This window comes from Oryx dammah, unplaced genomic scaffold, assembly GCF_014754425.2.
Source record: "Oryx dammah isolate SB20612 unplaced genomic scaffold, SCBI_Odam_1.1 HiC_scaffold_11, whole genome shotgun sequence".
Taxonomy (NCBI): domain Eukaryota; kingdom Metazoa; phylum Chordata; class Mammalia; order Artiodactyla; family Bovidae; genus Oryx; species Oryx dammah.
In genome coordinates this window covers 21445187-21453562 of record NW_024070195.1, presented here as the reverse complement: position 1 = coordinate 21453562, position 8376 = coordinate 21445187, and positions in this window count along the sequence as shown.

The following is an 8376-nucleotide window of genomic DNA, read 5'->3' as shown; positions in this document are numbered from 1 at the left end:
TAGCCTATTTCGTCCGTTTGGAGACCCCTGGCCTTCCTGCTTGTTACCCCTCACCTGTTTCAGGAGAAGAGTGGGAAACACGAGTTTCTGTCTGTTCCTTCCACATCGAGCCCTAAGCTGGGGGCACAGGCAGCCAGTTAGGAATCTTTCCTTACTTTGCTACTGTCCTGTTGGACCCAGGAACACAAGCCCTGTCCCTAGGGGGCCTGGGCTACAGGATAAGAGTGTGTCCTCTGGCAGCAGCCCCAAAACCTGGGCGGCCACACATGTGCACAAGCTCCTTTAGAGACAGTGGTGACCTGGGGTGGGACAGAGGGAGAGCACGATGATGGCACCTGTTGGCTTCTCAGGTGTTTGGTGAGGATTGCAGTTGACCCCGAGATATGTGTTAGAAGTCTTAGCTTTTAGGATAAGGAAATAGGCTTCTTTCAGGGAGAAGCTGGAGGTTTCAGTCTGTGTCTCTGTGCTGTTCGCTGGAGAGATAGCCACAGTGAGTCTGGGTGAGCCTGTTAAGAACTGTTTCTCAGTTCCTTATAGCCTCATGGATTTCATGGAGACAATCTTCATTGGCTTTCAGAGCTCTATGTTTTGGAGGGTCATGTCTCAGGTGGTGGAAGTCTTCAAAGATAAGGTGCCAGGTGTGGGACACTTTGTTTTCCAGGGAGAAACTGGCAGTGAGGACTTCCCTCCTGATTGCATATTGTGGCTCCAAGGATGGGGTTTATGCAGAGATTTTGTCTCTGCCTCTTCTAATGCTTTATTTATTTTTTTATCTTCTAACGATTTTAGTGTGGGGTTTTTGTTATTCACTTGTGTATAGGATTCACCCAGCTCGTTTCTGCATTTCTTTTTGAAGGAGTTTTTCTGTGTAAAACTGTAGATTCATTGTGCCCATGGGAGGAGAGATCTGGAACCAGTATGTCATGAGTGAACAGGAATCTTCTCCCCTTTTGAGCAGCTTCCTCTCTCCTTCTCTCTCTCTTTGCCATTCTTATTCTTTTGTGTCTCTGTCTGTCCCTCTTTTTCTCATTCTCCAGTTCTTGTTCTATTCAAGTCTTTTTTCTTTTTAGACTATTTATTTTGAAATAATTACAGATTGATGAGAAAGTCCAAAGTTAGAAGAGAGAAGTCTTGAAAATTTGATCTATTTTCTCCCAGTGATTTTATATTATATAACTATGCTGTGCTGTGCTTAGAGGCTCAGTTGTGTCTGACTCTTTGCAACCCCATGGACTGTAGCCCGCCAGGCACCTCTGTCCATGGGGATTCTCCAGGCAAGAATACTGGAGTGGTTGCCATGCCCTCTTCCAGGGAATCTTCCCAACACAGTGATCAAACTGAGGTCTCCTGCACTGCAAGCAGATTGTTTACCCTCTGCGCCACCAGGGAAGCCCAAGATTTCTGGAGTGGGTAGCCTGTCCCTTCTCCATGGGATCTTCCCAACTCAGGAATCGATCTGGAGCCTCCTGCTTTGCAGGTGGATTCTTTACCAGCTGAGCTACCAGTGAAGCCCATTATACAGCTATAATACAATTGAAAAACTAGGAAACTGACATATGTACAATGTGTGTGTTTAGGTCTATGTAAATTTTTCCTCATGTAAATTCCTGTAGCTACCATCACAATCAAGATATGGATTTATCCCATCACCACACACATCTACCTATAGTCACTTCTAGTCCCTCCCTTCCCCTGAAGATGAAAGTTGTTCAGTCGCATCCAACTCTTTAGACCCCCCTGCTCTATACAGTCCATGCAATTCTCTAGGGTGGAATACTGGAGTAGGTAGCCTTTCCTTTCTCCAAGGGATTCTTCCCAACCCAGGAATCAAACCAGGGTTCTCTGCATTGCAGGTAGATTCTTTACCAACTGAGCTATCAGGGAAGCACCCCCTCCCCTGAACTCTCTGTAAAACCATCCCTAACTCCTGAGCAGTACTAATTTTGTCTCTGTCTCTATTGTTTTGTTATTTCATAGGTGTTATGTAGATGGGATCATATTTCACCTATTAACATAGACTTATTTTCATTCAACATAATACCCTTGAAATTAATCCAAAATGTGGTGTGTACCAATAGTTTATTTTTTATTGCCAAGTAGTATTCCATGGTATGGATGTACCATAATTCATTTAGAATATTTTAGTTGTTTTCAGCTTTTTCCTGTTACAGATAAAGCTGCTATGAATAATTGTGCACAGATTTTTGTGTGGAATAAATTTTTGTTTCTCTGCCATAAATGCCCCAAAGCATGATTACTGGGCTGTATGGCAAGTGCATGTTCAGTTTTTAAAGAAACAGCCAAGTCTTTTATCTAGTAACTGCATCATTTTATATTCTCATTACTAATGTATGAGTGATTCAAGTTTTCCACAATCTCACCAACATTTGGTATTGTTCCTATATTTTTCATTTTTGTTCTAGTAGGTGAGTGGTGATATGTCTTCATGGTCTTAGTCTGCATTTTGCTGATGATTTCTTTGGTGGGAATGATGCTGAAGCTGAAACTCCAGTACTTTGGCCACCTCATGCGAAGAGTTGACTCATTGGAAAAGACTCTGATGCTGGGAGGGATTGTGGGCAGGAGGAGAAGTGAATGACAGAGGATGAGATGGCTGGATGGCATCACTGACTCAATGGCCATGAGTCTGAGTGAACTCCGGGAGTTGGTGATGGACAGGGAGGCCTGGCGTGCTGCAATTCATGGGGTTGCAAAGAGTCGGACACGACTGAGTGACTGAACTGAACTGAGTGATGCTAAACATGCTTTCATGTTTCATAAAGATATCTTTACCATCTGTATATTTACATTGGTGAGTTATCTGCTTGAATGTGTTTTAATTGAGTTATTTTCTTATTGTAGAGTTTTGAGAGTTCTTTGTACATTCTAGATATGACTATTTTCTATCATAAGCAGTTTGAAAATATTTTCTTCCAGTCTGTAGCTTATCTTATCCTCTTAACAGGGTCTGTAATAATGATTTTATTTTGCTGAATCCTCATTTGTAGATTTTTAAAAAAATAGATCTCTCTTTTGTTGTATTATATTCCAATAAAACAAAAATTTTGAAAAATAGCATAGGAAAAAAAGAGCACGTAATTTCAAGTTAGCATTCCTAGATAACGTCAAATTATTATCCAACATTATTTTGCCAATTAATATTTGCAGCAGCAAGATTGAACCAGGAAGAAGTGTTAATAGCAGGTCTATGATTGTCTCCTGGAGAAGGCAATGGCACCCTGCTCCAGTACTCTTGCTTGGAAAATCCCATGGATGGAGGAGCCTTGTAGGCTGCAGTCCAAAGGGTTGCAAACAACTGGACACGACTGAGCGACTTCACTTTCACTTTTCACTTTCATGTATTGGAGAAGGAAATGGCAGCCCACTCCAGTGTTCTTGCCTGGAGAATCCCAGGGACAGGGGAGCCTGGTGGGCTGCCATCTATGAGGTCGCACAGAGTCGGACACGACTGATGCAACTTAGCAGCAGCAGCAGATTCTCTCCATCTCTGGACACCCTATGCCATATTGGTCTTTCCTAAGCCTCCTTATAAATATTATGTTGGATTTAAATAGTGGCGAGATTACTGAGAAAATTCTAATTAAGACTATTTTAAGGAAGAGATAGTTTCTCTCTATGGGTAGAATGTTATTAAAAAAGTGAATTTATGCTTATATCGGATATGGCTGGCTATAAAATGTAAGTTAATTATCGAAATTCTCTGTGCTTTTCTGACTAATAACATATGAAAACCAAGATGCTTCAAACCTAAATAGCTTTCTCTTGGATAGCTTTTACTACTAACTAGCAGTGGTCTATTACTCTGAAACAAAATGTGTTCTAGTGGGGAAAAGAGATTTTATATTTTTGAAGCTGCATTTGATGATTAGGCCAAAGCCTTCTATAGACAGATGTTAAGTATTCCTGCCTTGTCCTTGTATACTCAAGTGTATAAGTTGTTTTGAAATTGATTGATCTTCAAACTTGAAAACACACAATAGCCTTCAAGTTTCTTTCAGTTTACTTTAGCAATTATAGCTATCTTGATTAACTCAATCATGTTCATCGTAAATGGAAAGATGAGTTGAACTGTAGAAAACCATGGAAGTTCCATTTAAAAAGTCAATAGTTTTTCTGTTTGTTTAAGTAAATTCTTGCAACTCTCTGATAGCAATTGAACAATGTCATAGAAAACTTGATATTTTTTCTTAGCCACATTAGAAGTTTGGGAGTAAAATGTGGGTGTTGCTATTTAATATATTACCTTAAAAGTTAGAATCTGCCTAAACTTTAACTCTGTGATCTCTTAGAAGTTGGTTATAATTTGCTGTTTGACTCAGGACTCAAACAGGGGCTCTGTACAACCTAGAGGGGTAGGATGTGGAGGGAGGCACAAGAGGGAAGGGACATAGATACACCTATGGCTGATTCATATGATGTTTGGCAGAAGCCAACACAATACTGTAAAGCAATTCTCCTTCAATTAAAAATGAATAAATTTAATTATAAAACAAAAAAAAAAGAATTTAAAAATGAATATTATGTGGATTTTAGGTGAAAATTATGAATATTAGGTTATGGAAATTAGGTGAAAATTAACTTATATTTAAAGTTAAGTAACTGAACAAGTTCTTATCTGTATATGCAGTTTTTTTTTTTGCAATTGTGTGAAAAAATCTCAAGTGTTTAGTAAAATACCCAAGCCATTAAAATAAGAGAGCTAAGATAACTGCAAAGTCTAGGGAGTTATCTGACCTCTGTCATTCATGAGAAGTTACAAAAGAGGCAGATTAGGTATTCTCTTGGATTCTCTTTGATATTCATTTTCCCCCTGAGGATTGTCATCTCTGGGCAGCTGGGTGAGATCAGCCAATTAACAGTACAGGACATACATTCCTCAGAGACTTCAGCCAGGTAAACAGTTTTCACCAGACCAGTTTTACTGACATTTCATACCAATCTCATGCTTTCATAATCAGCTCTCTGTCATAGAGCCAAGGCATTATATTCAGAAGGAATCCTAAAAGTTTGAAATTGCCTTCCTATGTCATCCTACCAGCTAGACACAATGCTGATCTTCAGTACCCTGTGAAGGTATTTGAAGTTATCAAGAGAAAGCATCTTCTTGCTTAAGGAAAACTTAAGGCTATTCCAATGTTGGTAGAGTCAACTTATGTACTCATTTCATACAACCTGTGTCCTTAGTCTACATACACAGGTTCCTATGCCCAGTACTGTATTAAAAGCAGGAACTTGGAAATGAGGTAGAGAATGAGCTTAGTATACTCACATAAGGTGAATAACACTGAGAGGACTGGAACTCGATCTCTGTAGCACTTTAGGAATTGGTAAGTTAGCTTGTTTTCAGTTGCAAGTGTTCTTTAAAGGTTACATTGAGTAAGGTACATGTCAGTTGGCAAAAGAAACAGAAATTCCTATAAAAATTCACCAACTTTAAGAACTTACCTGTTGCTTATGGAAGCCAACATTTTGTTCCTAGACATTTCATCCTATTGTAGTATATTCATTATGTCTCAGTATGTATATATGGAAAAATTTAACTACAAGATTTTTGACTGTAATAAAACTTGTCCTTCAGTGATTGAATAATAACATATATGTGAATGTGAAAATATTAGACTATACACTTTTATTTTTTCCTCAGCTCCTTATTTTCTGTGAAATTACAGAATGTTTCTTAAAGTGTATTGTCCATAGCTGTCATTTTAAAATGTTCATTTTCTTAAAGAAATGAACATGTGTACTTTTTCACACACTAGTTTTGCAGTTACAACAATGAATGTCCAAATTTATTAGTTATGAAAAATGATCATTTTTCAATTGAGAAGAAATATCAATTTGAGAGGAGAAACATGGGTCAGACAAGGTGATCTGAATGTTTAATTTATCAGTAAGTTAGGCAAATGACAAGGTGCTGTGTAATGTACACTGGTGACTGTCCTTCCATCCTTCACACACTTATGAATGAACTCTACGTTTTGTATGAATGCTTCCGGTGTCAGCTCAGATCTTTTCTACTGGCTGGTGCACCAGTCCACACCATATTTGTCATGAGTTTGACTGATAGCTTCAGAGCTCTTTCCTTCTTCAGAAAATTGCCATCAACTGAAAAGAAGCCACATTGTCAGGAGGTCTCCTGAATGTGTTTGGGGCAGCTTGCAGTCAATGACAGACTCGTGGGATATATAAAAGGCTGCCTTTTTATTAAGGTGGGACTGCATCTGACACAATTCATGCTCCACAGCTTGTTATCTGTATAGTAGTAACTAGACTCATTTAAATGACTAGGCATTTACATTTACCTGAGTTAAAGTTAAATTTAAAATTCAGTTCTTTATCTGCTCCACTTGAAATGCTCAGGTAGCATTGATTGTGTAAGTGAAGACAGAATATTTTTACCAGCAGATAGTTCTATTTGGAGAGTCATTTTCCAGCTTTCTATGGGATCAGATTCATTCTATTCCATGTGAGATCAATCCTTGCTTAGCACATTTGTCTGCTCTGTTCTTCTTCCCTGATTCGCTTTGTCTTGAGGACATTCACTCAATAAACAGCAAAGAAATCCCTATTTCAGCCTCTTCTCCCCAATCTGGCCAAACCCTGTCCCTACTGATTAGAAGTGTTATTTCTGAGATTGTGATTGATCCATTTCTTCCTCATTTATATGTTCTTCATTGCCATTCAAATGAATTGTTGATAGTGAATAATCCTGTCTCCTATAGGAATTCCAGGCATTTGAGTTGTTGGTAATATATGAAAATGAAATCAACAGAAAGAAAATGTTAAGTGCAGGTGACTGGATTTTGAACTTCTACTGTGAACTGACTACTTCTGTTGTTTAGTTGCTAAGTCTTGTAAACTCTTTGCGACCCCATGGACTCTATCCCAACCAGGATTTTCTGTACTGAAGTGGGTTGCCATTTTCTTCTCCAAGGTATCTTCCCGATCCAGGGATTGAATCAGTGTTTCCTGCGTCTCTTGCATTGGCAGGCGGTTCTTTACCACTGAGCCAAGAGGAAAGCCCATGAACTGACTATGCACAGTGAATACATTTTTGGAGTTCTTGTTAAATAGGTTTAGTAATTTTACGTATCTTAAGGGCAAGAGTTACACAGTATAATTGAAGGTGATTTTTCAGGCTCTGAGCAATTTACTTTTTAGTACTATACAAAAAGATCAGAATATAGCATTCACTAATATCGTGTATTAGGAGTAGAGTAACTCTTCTGCCAAAATGTTTACATGAGGCAGTATCATAGTGACACTTTGAATGTAATATAATCCTTTGTACAAGTACATTCTAGCTCATAAATTTCTATATCTGAATGCATTTCAGAGATCATTTTCTATTATTCTATTCCATGTGAAGTGAAAATCATTCAGTCCTGTCTGACTCTTTGTGACCCCATGGACTATATATTCCATGAAATTGTCCAGGCCAGAATAGCGGATTGGGTAGCCTTTCCATTCTCCTGGGGAGCTGCCTAACCCAGGGATAGAACCCAGGTCTCCTGCACTGCAGGCGGATTCTTTACCAGCTGAGCCACAAGGGAAGCCCCTGTTACATGTGATGTATTTGCATATCCAGTCATGTAGAATTATGAGATACACATTTAAAATAAACTTTCTCCCTTTGTTTACATCTTTCTTACTCTTTCTGATCACTCTCCTTTGATTTCCCTCATTCCCACTTTCTCTAAAATGTACGTATATATTGATGATACTATAATGCTATTAAACTCAATCTGAAAAAGGCACTTTATATGCATGATTGATGCAAACCAAGGTTCATTATTTGATTTTATTATTATTATTTATTATTTTCTTATATTAATTATCAATATATAACTCTCTATATAACTTCTTATGATAGTATAGAGCTCAATTTCAATAGGTACATCATTTATTCAAATAGTTGCATATAAATCACATGACCATGTCTTTGAACATGACAAATTTTCCTCCTTATCCCTGCACTTTTTTGGAAGATACCTTTAATAAATTGCTAAATGCTTGATTTGACAGGAGCTATGTGCTAGCAAAAGATGGAACAGAAAAATGAAAGTTCTTTCACTGGATTTATCTTACTGGGCTTCTCTGACAGGCTTCAACTTGAGCTCATCCTCTTTGTGGTCCTTTTGATCTTCTACATCTTCACTTTGCTGGGAAACACAACCATCATTGCATTGTCCTACTTGGACCCACGTCTTCACACCCCGATGTACTTTTTCCTCTCTAACCTGAGCTTTCTGGACATGTGCTACACAACTAGCATTGTTCCACAGCTCCTAGTTAACCTCAGCAGAGAAGACAAATCCATCTCCTTTGGTGGCTGTGTAGTTCAAATGTATATCT